At 35.2% G+C, this 12,570-nt stretch overlaps 1 long non-coding RNA gene across 1 annotated transcript; it reads left to right on the forward strand.

Moving 5' to 3' along the window:
• Positions 1-2,128: 2,128 nt before the first annotated feature.
• LOC125503877 lies at positions 2,129-2,586 on the forward strand. Its single transcript, XR_007281130.1, has 2 exons — positions 2,129-2,346; positions 2,420-2,586. It is a non-coding gene; the product is annotated as an uncharacterized LOC125503877 (long non-coding RNA).
• Positions 2,587-12,570: the final 9,984 nt, after the last annotated feature.

Raw genomic sequence — 12,570 nt, forward strand, 5'->3', positions numbered from 1 at the left:
AAAGTAAGGTAACCTCTCTCACATCCTAAGAAATTTTAAAACTGCAGTTAATCTAAAGCGGACTAAGGTGTTCGAGAAATGTATTCTACCGGTCATGACGTAGGGCCTTGAGACTATGACTTTCACACAAAAAAGTGCCAATCGCCTGAGAGTGTGTCAGAGAGCCATCAAACGTTCAATTCTGGATACTAGGCCTTAGGGACAGAATAAGGAACGATGAGATCAGGAGAAGGACGGGAATCTCATGAGTCATGGAAATAGTGGCACGGAATAAGTGAAGATGGGTTGGACATGTGGCGAGGGTCGATGTCAAGTGGACCTGGTCATCCTCCAATGACGATCTAGGGAAACAAAAAGAAGTGTTGGACGACCCCAGACGATAGTCGTGGGTGTCAATCCGTCAGGAGTTCGAAAAACGGATTTCGCCCTCGTATCGAGCAACATTTTTTATTCGAATGAAAAACATAACACGAATTATAAGTTATAATAAATAAAAATAGCCAAAAATAAAGCCGTCAACGGAATATTTAACATTTGTCAATGTCAATGCCATTTTTTAAATAGTCACGTTTTGACGTTTGTAATTTTACAAAAGCGTACTTTTGTAAGCATATACAATGTTGAAAATTCAAGTGCTGCTTTCAAGGTTCAAGGGTATGTATTTATAAGGTGCATATTTTGCATAAAATTTGCGATCTTTAAAAAAATCGTGTTTTGCTTGTGGCAACATCGGCGAGCGCAGAAAAATAGACCATTTGAACGACTTTGAGGCTCAACTTGTAACAAAGTTATAATTTAGAAATTGTAAGTAAACTTTAAATTATAATTAACAGTTTTCAATAAACCTACGTAATTAATTAAAACAGAATATCGGTTACTTTTTAATAAAAATACTTCAAAAAATATAATGACATTGACAGATTCAATTTGTCACATTTACTTTTGCGCACATGTGCATAAAAATCCGTGAGTAAAAGTAAAACAAATGAACAGTAAAGAAAACTGCATCATCGCTTCTGATCGAAAAATGGCAGTTTTAGATTCATTCGAATAAAAAATCATTTTTATTTCATGCAAAATATGCAACTTATACAAACACTGGAGCCTTGAAAGAAACACTTGCATTTTCAACTCACTGTTTCACTTTTATTTGCTTACAAAAGTACGCTTTTTTTAAATAACAAACGCCAAAACATGACAATTTCAAAAATGGCATTGACATCAAATTTTAAATATGAAGTTGACGTCTTTTATTTTTGGCTACTTTTATTTATTATAACTTATGATTCGTGTTATGTCATTTATTTGAATAAAAAATATTGTTCGACACGAGGGCGAAAATCCGTTTTTCGAACTCCTGACTCTCGGACTCCTGACGGTCAAACGCCGTCGTCGATCGGAACACTTCTTCGCCCTTGTATCGAAAACTACTATTTTGAATGGAAGTTTTTTTAAAAGCATTTCCGACATTTAACCGAAAATATTGTAGTTGCTAAAAATATGAAGAATCGGTAAGTTCCTTCGGAAGTTTGAGATGATGGAAAATATGCGCAAAAGATCTCAATACCTTCCCATGTGTGGTGCATGTTACAAGAAAACACAGCGCTTGCAGTTCTCAAATGAGTTTTCCAAAAGTCGGCGGTTTTGCACATGAAAGTGCCTTTGAATCTCAGAACAGCTGATGGCAATAATTGAGACGCCAATTTATTTAAAAAATTCTCACATATTCGCGCTTTCTCAACCAGGTTTAGCGAAACAATTGCAAAACATTTTGATCAATCAAATATTTTCACACGCAAGCGTCACGCTAGATTCATACACATCACCCAGAGGAATGCTAATATTTAAAAACTTCGATGACATTATTTTAAGTAGTTTACTACAAGGTGATTCAACATTGATCAATTTCCATATAAAAGCGAAGAAACCACACGAATTTTTATTCAATTGAGGAAGTGCCTGCACTTCATTAAATGCCATTTGAACATTATGCAACGATCATCATCAAAGTCATGGATGTATGTGGACTTTTGAACGCAATTGAAATGTCGAAGAGTTCATTAATCATCCGATCGCTTGAGAGACTCCCATGTAATGTTATCTTGTAATTTCAGGCAAGTACACTTTACATTATATTATGCTGATAAATTTCTAATTGTACTTTAAGTAATGTTTAATTGAAGTTTATTTAGTTCTGCTGGTCAAATTAAAATTCAACATTGATTTAACAAGTTAATGGTAATTTAGTTTCAATTTACCCACAAGTAGGCACCAGAAACAGCAAGTAATGTGAAATGGTTAATACAACATTTGCGTTGCTTACACGATTAGTCCAAATTGTGCAGGGTGATGACCACATTAGCCAGCTTATAAAGTTCAATTTTGAGTAATTTTTTTCTTATCTAATTTGCTCCATTAGGTACCAGAATCCGAAAACCAACAGACCATAAAGGATTACATTCAGGAAAGGAAGAGTAATTGTATAATAGATGTGGAACGCAAGGAAGCATGCAGTGGTAAGCGTGTTCTTGCACTCTTCGTTTAATAACACCAGATGGGAGATTGAATAAACCATTTTCTACTAGATGATGGTAATTTGTTGCGTTTGTTTTTTCCTCTTCGCCCGATCTCAATGGTGGCTTGACACGAAACGATCAGCGCATGAAAATGAAAAATGTCACTCTTCTGGTATCAATAGTTGCCGATGCAATGGGAAAAAGTGAAAGTGCATTTATCACTTGATAATATGCGGTCATTTGCATGATGCGAAGGTGTCTGCACGGAAAATACCAACGCGGAAAAGTTTTGAAAATTCTCAGCTAGAAAACATCGCAATTTCTTAATTCGGCTTGAAACGGTATAATCGATGAAGTGCTAATTAGAAAAAAAACCCAATGGAAAAAATGGTACTTGAGGTCAACATCGAGCTAATGATGAACATTCGTTCGCTTTCCAGTAATGGTTAGTTTTATTTAAGATTAATCACCTTTTCATCCTGGGCGAAATACGGACATTTTTTAAATTAGCAATTATAAGTTGCCCGTTTAATGCGCCAAAATCCTGAAATTTTGAATGGAAAACCTTTCGGTGGATGATTTTATTCAGCGGTGTAGAAGACGAAGGATGTTATTCTTCAAAAGAGGGAAAGTCGAAAAATTCCCGGTTATTCAAAACCATCAAACCCCTCTGGAAAAGATCCAAACGAAGAAAATGTCTGTTTATCGACAATGAAAATGCAACAAAGCAAACAGTTCTCCCTACATTAGTCTGCCAACGATTCAAAGTAAATTTGAAGGGAAAAAGGTTTGTTGCTCAAAAAAAAAACCAAGGAAAGTCGAAAACTCGGCTCACCATCAACACGGTCCATGGTGCACACATTGAGTATGCTGGGTAGGTAAAATGGTATTCTCTTCAGCACGCCCCACCTCATATTCGAACAGGTGAACCCGGGTTACCTGTGGTTCGTTCAGTCCGCTAGTGAATACAGACAAGTGGCGAATCGATCGTTAGAAAAAAAACTGAAACCGACTTTGTGTGCTTTTTCAGTGCTTTGTGCTTATTGGCCGCGAAATTGACTGGAATTGTGGATTTTATTACCATTTGGATTAGGGCTTTTGTCGGCTGATTTGCTGGTTAGTTTTTTCATTTTTTTTTTAATTTTGATATTGTTGCTGATAAAATTGTTCTATGAGTTTTTATGAGTGGTGTAATTAGAATTAACAGAAAACAATGCGAAAATTGGAGAAACTGCCAAACTCAAAGTGTTTTTGAAGTAGTTTTTTGGTGATATTTTTTGAAAGTATGAAAATTTAATTTTTTTTTTAATTTACGGCTTTTGCAAGTTTCTAGATTTTTACGTAAATTTGGTATTTAACGACTTTATCACTCCCTCTAATTACTCACTTAGACGCTTACTTAACAATTATCTTAGAACAATTGCAGTAGAACAATGCCTGGCATTCATCACATTTATCACTTCTCGACAAAAAATCAATGGTTTTTAGCAATTTCCTAGATAACCACAGTCTATTGTTAGGTGAATTTATAAAAATTTCCTTTTTTTCACTTGCTAACCTTACCAGTCAATAAAGCTTTGCAGTGTTAAAACCCCAATAAGGCCATTCCGCACTCAAGGCTACTTTGAGCAATAACCAATCGATATCTTCGATCTCTGATCGAAATATGAGTAATAATTTTAATTAGCAGCGTTGCCTGAAATGAGCATTAATCAGCCAGCATATAAAGGGTAAAAATCGATATTTCAGATGAATATCTCTAATTGGTGATTTGGTTGATAGCAGGCAAGTTATAATGGAAATTAACGCAAAAAATAATTGAATAATTCTTCATTCCCTTCACGAGTTGAATTTAATTCGAATTTCTACTGGTGCACTAATGATAAAATAAGACACTGAAATCCTTCCTGCATTAATTCGAGCACAGATGTGAAAAACAAAAGCGATTTGCCAATTCACTCGAGCTAATAATCTGTGAAAGTCACCGAGAAAAAGTAAGCGCGCCAATATTACTCAAAATGGCCATTTCCTAATCAATATAAGTCTTTATGCAATTAGTCGTATGCTCACGTCCAAGAATGTTTATTTAAAAAAAAGCGTCTTAAAGTGTGAAATCGATAGTGTACGTTACCACATTATTGCTCCAAGTGGACGAATGTTGGAGAAGAAAGTGGCTGCAAAGTCTGGCGATTATTAGTTGAACAAATCACTTAACTACTTAGAATTCACAAGCGCTAATTAAAGTTTGCCACTAATTTCCAATAGGCTTGAATGTTAATTTGATCATCTCCGCAATCTGCTACTTTCATATCAAGCAAAGCATTCGCCCAATTCTAGGTTGCCGTAGAATTGACTGAAATATTCTTTAAGTGGATTTGATAAACATCGATTTCGAAAAATAAATTTATTTAGAATACGCCAGTTTGAACGAGAAGTTACAAGGCTTGAAAATGTGTGGAAAGTTTAGTGCTGCTGGACTGAATAATTGTTATTGAAGTTTTCATGGCTCTAACATTCATAATGCTCTATATGCTGTGAAACTTGTAAATGATTTTGCGTCCTATTTGGAAAGTTACGAATGTTGGAAAGAGAAGCAATTGTAGATGTGTGGAAACCATCAATTTGCGTCGATAACTGGATATTTGTGAAAAGTCACAACAATCGAGGATGTGAGTCAAGTGCTTCCCATTCAAAGATCTTCTATATTCTATAAAACTTTGAAGTGACTTGTCACCTTATTTGCGACATTACGACCTCCCTAAGCAAGGGCTCAAGCAGCGTTGAAGCGACCGCTTTACCTCTAGAAGCTCTCTGAAAAAGTTTTCAGAAATTTACTCAAATTTTTCGGAAAATTAACACTAATTTATCTTTTATATGCGCTAAAATGGTTCGCCATATTTTAGAAGTTACGGACATTGGAAGCAAATGCCAACAAATCCTGCTTTAACTAACGTCAACTTTCTTTGCCAAGGATCAGGCTCAACTTTTTTCGGAGTTTTTCGATCAAGCCACTAAAAACCTTAATGCTTAAACCAGGCCAAAAATTACCTCATAACCAATTTTGCTGGTTCCATATAATTCACTTTCTTTTGATACGGATAATATGAATTTGCAGGTCTAGCAGCTGAATTAATTAAAGTTACGCAAAGAAAGGAATGAAGTCTTTGCGATTATTTAAGCGGCGTTTTTCGGTTCGCAGGTTCCGCATCCTGTTCGAAAAACTCACAATGTCGCTGCAGCAATGTCAGGGTCAGTCAAAGGCGGTTCATTCAATTTCAGTCTATTTCTGCTAATGACTCATTGCCGAAAAATTTTTAATTGTATGCGTGTGGTTCTTCTCTTGGGCTGGACCTTCTAGATAAGAGCACCGAGCAACAACATTTTCTTTTAGCTAGTCGGTTCCGAGCCATTAGAAAGCTTCACGCAAGTTGCCCGATTAGAGCTGAAATAATTCCAGATTAGCGTACAAGGATTTATGTTCGTACGTTTACGGCCAAAGTAAATAATTATCATCATTAAAGATTACAACAAACTGCTTAAAATGTAAAGCCTGTTTTACAATTACCGATTTTCACTAATTGTAGGTTATTTAACTGAGCGACAAAGAAAATGGAAATGAGACCGAAGGGATAACTTTTCCATCAAAAATCGCACTTTCACATTTGGGGTTTTCAGCTCGACGGCATCTTTTCGCTCTCAATATGCAAGTGATAGAGTATGTAATACGGGTATAAGTGAGAGATCGTGCTCGATCGAAGGCGCTCAAAAATGGCTCAAAAGTGGAAATGTTCGATTTCTCGGATCTCGAAGCGTTTTTTAAGAGCTGGTTGCATTCCTCGCTTCTTTGTGATAAACTGGATATAGAAATTTGAGGCATTTAAGAAACTACTTTTTTTTTAATTGGCTTTAATCTCTTAAGAAATTTTCGATAAAAATTCAAAAATTTCACATGCGTGTTTTTCGAGTTTGGTAGATGGCTTGCGATCTACCTAGGAAGCTCCCCAATATGCATATCTAAAATGTTTGAGTCTATGATAAGGAAAATATCGTCGGTTAAAGATCGTAAATGTCCCAAAACCGATTAAAAAAGACCAAAAATATGGATTGCAAGCTTTTAGCGGATTTTCCAATGAGTTCGTTACATTTCCCGAAGTGGAATAAAAATGACTTCGAAAAGTTTTAAGTGAATTGACATTGCTTCAAAAAATCGGCCTCCAACCCTAATGAAATTTTCGGGCAAAAATGAAAATTTTACATGCAGTTTTATCGGGCGCAATGGAATGCTTTCGGTATAAGAAACGCACGGCACGTCTAATATGCACATATAAAGTATTCTAGTCGATTATAAGTAAAACATCGTCGATTAAATATTTTGAATGCTGAAAAAATGCTTAAATATAAATGGTCTAGCTTGTCTAGCTGGCATTTTGAAAGAATTGAAATTTTTTTACTCCGCCATTATTAAATTTGAATTCAAAAAGAAAAATTTCACATGCGTATTTTTTGCACTCAATCGAATGCATTCGACGTAAGAAACTCCCCAATATGCATATTTGAAGTCTTTTAGCGTATAATAAGAAAAATATCGTCGGCTGAGTTTGTAAACGCTCAAAAACTTTTTCAAAATGGGCAAAAATATTGATTTTTGCGAATCTGAATTCCAGTGTATTGTTTAACTAGTTCATTGCATTTCTCGCTTCTTTGAGATGAAAATAAAGTGCACTTCGAGGCATTTTGAGATAGCTGATATTTTTCACAAATCTACCTCCACCCTTAGGAAATATTCAGTCAAAAATAAGTTTCACATTCGCGCTTTTTGGGCTCAAGCGATTGCATTCGCCGTAAGAAACTCGCCAATATGCACAAATAAATTCTTTTAGTCCATAATAAGGAAAATATCGTCAGTTAACGTTCGTTAACGCACAGAGACCGTTCAAAAAATGCCAAAATTTCGTTTTTTTTATCTGAAGTTTCTAGCGTGATTTTCAACGAGCTCGTTGCATTTTCCGCTTCGGCAAGATTAAAATGATGTGGAATTCAAGGCATTTTGAGATAATTTATATTTAAGAAAAAATCGACTTCTCGGCTTAGGAAATTTTCGGTCAAGAATCAAAATTTTACATACATGTTTTTCGACTTCAATAGATTGTTTGCGACCTAAGAAACCACCCAATGTACACATAAAAAGTATTCTAGTCGATTAATAGTAAAACATCTGCAATTAAAAATTTTGAATGGTGAAACACCGTTCAAAACGGCGTAAAATGTAAGTTTTTTGAACCTGAAGTGTTTTTCAATCAGTCCATTGCATTTCTCACTTGCTTGAGGTGAAAATGATGTAGAAGTTGGGGTATTTTGAGATAATTGAAATTTTTTGACTCCCGTCCTTATGATATTTTGGTTCAAAAATAAATATTTCGCATTCGTGCTTTTTGCGCTCAATCGATTGCATTCGACACAAGAAACTCCCCAATATGCATATTTCAAGTGTGTAAACATGTCGATTTTTGCGAATCTTAAACTTATAGTTTATTTTTCAATTAGCTCGTTGCATTTCTCGCTTCCTTTAGATGAAAATAAAATGGAATTCAGGGCATTTTGAGATAGTTAATATTTTTCAAAAATCTACCTCCATCCTTAATAATAAAAATTTCACATTGCCGGTATGCCGGTATAAAAGGTTTAGTCTGGAATAAGCAAAATACTGACGGACAAAGTTCGTTAACGCACGGTTTTCCGCTTCGGTAAGATTAAAATGATGTGGAATTGAATGCATTTCGAGAGAATTTATATTTTTTCAAGAAATCGACCTCGCCGGTTTGGAAATTTTCGGTCAGAAATCACATTCACATGCATGTTCCCCATTGTACACATAAAAAGTATTCTAGTCGATTATAAGTAAAACATCGTCAATTAAAGATTTCGAAAGCTGGAAAACTGTTCAAAAAAGGCTGAAAATGTAGGTTTTTGAATCTGACACGTTAGCGTGTTTTTCAACCCGTCCATTGCATTTCTCACTTCCTTGAAAAATGTGTCTTCCTTGTGGAATTCAATGCATTTATAGATATTAACTATTTTTTCAAAAAATTTACCTCTACCGGTAGGAAATTTTCAGTCAAAAATCAAAACTTTACATTCGTATGTTTTTCCAGTTCAAGGGATTGTTTGCGAGCTAAGAAGATTCCCAATCTACCCATTAAAGTGTTTGAAAGTTGTCGGTTAAATATTAAAAGCGCGAAAAACCACTTAGCATTGACCGATAAGGTATAATCTGAAGCTTCTACCGTGTTTTTTAACAAATTCGTTGCTTCCTATTACTTTTTTGGAAAAATCATGCATTGTTTAAACTTTTCAACGCGATTTGAATTTTTCCCAAAAATGCCATCTACTGACCAAAAATGTACAGAAAAATCAGTTCATCCTGTAATTCAAGAAACCATATAAATATTAGGAAACCCATCGCAAACGTGGCTTTTGCCCGCATATTTGCCCAGTAAATTGTAGCTTAAACACTGGACGTCCGGTCGATGTTTTTTCTTTTTCGATCGTTAAAAAGCTGCGCCTGTTTGAGTCACAATGAGTGAACACGGACTTCTTCGGACAATAGTCACTATGCAAATAGATGTGAAGTATGGTATTTAAGCGGTGGAAGAGTGTGAAGGAAAAGATTGCTTAGATTGTTTCGGATTGATTGTTTTTGTAATTGAGTTTCAAGCAGGTGGTAAAGGCATTGTTATGGCACGTGCCCCAAAACCCCGGTTGTTCCGTTTTCCATCCGAAAAAATCAAAAAATAGTCTGGTTTTTAGCATCAATATTTATGCACCGTTTTTCGGTTTCAGATTGCACCGAATTGATCGAAGAAACCCAGCATTGGTAATGGATAAATCTGGTTTCTAGTTCAAACAGAAAGCCACGAGATTTATTAACACCACAGGTAAGCATCGCTTGGTGATTTCGAATAAAAATGGCACCATCCAAGCTCGCTTATTGATTGGGCAAATAAAACCGACGGTGAAGATTATTATTATTGATTGTGCTGCTTCTTTTTTTCGGGTACGCGTTGTTGACCGCTTTCTCATACAACCTGACGTTGGTTCCAATTAGCGGCCGTTATATACTGTTTTTTTTCCATTAATGTAAACTGCCGCTTCAGTGTGAATTGCGTTGGATTTTTTATGCGAACAACAGCCTCCAAACCCAGGAAGATTGCAAAGTATTCAAAAGCAAAAAAAAAACACATTTTTAAATGATAATTCCCACATCCTTACCTGCCTTGAACTACTGCCATTTAACTGCATGTTCCATTTGAGTTGTTATTATTAATAATAATTACGTTACATTACCGTTTGATTTATTATTAGCGCGAAGATATTCATATTGATGCTTCATTACTAGGCAATAATTGATCTATATGGATGTAGGTTGTAATTGCTTCCTGAAGAATTTCATGAATATTCGCGTTTTTTGCTTTGACTGTTTTCCTGTTCATGTCTCAAAAACCTTTGCAAACATTAATTACCCAAGGCTATAATTTACTCAGAAATCTATTAAAAGCTCTTCGTCTACAATTTCGGCTGAATGTTTTAGTCATATTCGAGTCTAATGAATGGTTGATCTTCGTTCACAATCTTCCAGCGGAAATCGCTTATAAGAACCAGTTTTCAAATAAAGGAACCATTAGAGAGGGTACGGAAGGACAACACGTTTTCAGCGGCTTTGTCATTGAAACTTAAGGATAAAGCTGTTGAACCAACGAAAAAATATTCTATCAATATGACCAAGTGGTTTCGGGAAAAAAACCTGAGTCATGGTTATTAATTATGGAAAATTGGACCTAAAATCTGACTGCGATTTTTTGCACTTTTAGCTTCATTAAACCATAGTTTTCTCAACAAGGCAGGTTCAGCAGCTTAATTACGACCTCACTAGTCTTTCTTGTTTATTGCATGGAAAAATCACTTCCGCTTTGTAATTTGTCGACCAGACACACACCCAGATATACTGAGATTGTGGGAGTTTTTTCTTATTTAGTCTATAACTTGCGACCTTAAGCGTTCCTAGTTGAGGTCGACTGAGTTTTACGCTTTCGAATAGTGAGGAAATCGAATAGCTTAATGCAAGCTGTATTATTATTATTTATTGTTGTTTTTCAACACTATATGCATTGCACAACGCCTCAAGAAAAAGCTGTGATTGATTTAAATTAAATTAAAAATTTTAAACTTAAAAGACATCCATTATTGTTGTATGAACAAACGTTAATCCTCGTCTAATAAAAACCCGACTGTTCTTAGCTATGAAATTATTCTTACGCCCATTCTTCGTTGTTTTAAGCGCCTTTTTCCTGCATATTTCAATACGAAACCGTATGGCAAAAGCTCAATATGGAAAGTGGTATATGCGAGCGGACGTCCTTCAACCGCTTGTACAGACTCCATTCATAAACATTATTTCTTTTTTGTTATTTATTCGACACGTCATTGGATATTTTACAACGGTTCTAGCAATAGTCACCAACGCTCTTTCGTTCAATCACGAACCGCGTTCGATTTTGATTTTTGCACAAACCCAGTGTTACTATAAGCAGCTTTGCCTGAGTCATGGAGTGCAAACCAGTAGGAAAAATCCTCTAATAAATATCATATAAAAATGCACTGTGCAAGGACGTAAAAACTCGTGTCGTTATTGCTAGGCTTCAAGCATACAAATGGCTGTTGGGGGTTTTCCAATTCGAAACATGATTCAAAAAGGAACTAATTACACATTAATGTTTCAGTGATTCATTTCGTCAAACAGTAGCTTAAACAGTTTTCCTCCACAATCGCTTTTTTTCTTAAACATTTTACCGTTTGATTGTTCATAAAAACCTGCTGAATTGCGCACTCCTATTAACGGTTTTTTCTAAGTTTGCCTAAGAACAAAGTATCTGCATACAGCATACATAATTGTTGGATATGCATATTGCGAACATAGCGATTGCGACAATACGCCTACTAACCTTTAGATCGAAAGTTATGGTGTTTTGCTCTTTGGTGCCATTGAAACGCATACATAAAGCTAATTTAGTTTATACACAATGCAAAGCATCTATTTGCTAAATATGTGAAAAGCAACCTGTTGGAACCACAAACATAGAATATGTCCGGCATATTTATGTAAAGATATTGGCTCAAGTATTCAGATGTTGATGAGTTCGCATTAACAAACAACCTTTTCACAAATTAAATGCCAGTAACGTTCAACTAACATTGATGTACGTTATACAGGGTGTCCAAATTCCAAAAGTTTGGCAACGAAGGGTCATCAGGGCCCAGAGTGATGAAGAGAAGTTAATACACCAGAAACATGATGAGTATATAATAAATTGCTTGTGATAAAGACTGTGCGTTCTTCGCCAGATTGTTTCTTCAACTCAGAAACTTATTTGCTTGAAACGGAATATGCCTTTATTCCGGTTCCAGGAGTTTGTGCGTTTAATAAGTATTTTTCTTTCTAATATAGATATACAGGGTGGCCATTTTTTGAATCTTTGTATGAGTAACTTCTACATTTTTAAAAATAGAGAATTGGGCAGAATTCGATTGCCTATTCATTACCGTTTTCAAAATTTAGGTACCCGACTTGGTTCCTGGAATATCCTGAAAAGACAAGAAATCAACACTTTTTTAATTATCATATAATTCGTAAACTGCTTAAAATAGAAAAAAAGTTACAATTGTCTTTGGTAGAACATTTTGCGTTGAATTCAATAAACTAGCACTCGTTGTCATAGTCAACTTGATTTACGAGATGAAAAATAAACGTATGTTTTTTTAAATGGTAATCATAGTTGGCTGTGGGACTTTTAAAATCTTTATTTTTTTCTGAATTTAAAGATATAACTGTTTGTAAGTTTTTCTCCTTTTGTTGGCGTAAAACTTCAAAAAAAGATAAAAAATGTGTAGTGGGCTATGGAAACAAGAACTATATTATCACACAAAGCACAAAACAAACATGAAATAATTAACAGACACAATCATGTTTACTGGGCTAATGAAAATCATCATCTAATTG

The sequence above is a fragment of the Dendroctonus ponderosae genome, unplaced genomic scaffold, assembly GCF_020466585.1.
Source record: "Dendroctonus ponderosae isolate FM_Combo_2020 unplaced genomic scaffold, Dpon_F_20191213v2 Dpon_F_20191213_3, whole genome shotgun sequence".
Classification (NCBI taxonomy): domain Eukaryota; kingdom Metazoa; phylum Arthropoda; class Insecta; order Coleoptera; family Curculionidae; genus Dendroctonus; species Dendroctonus ponderosae.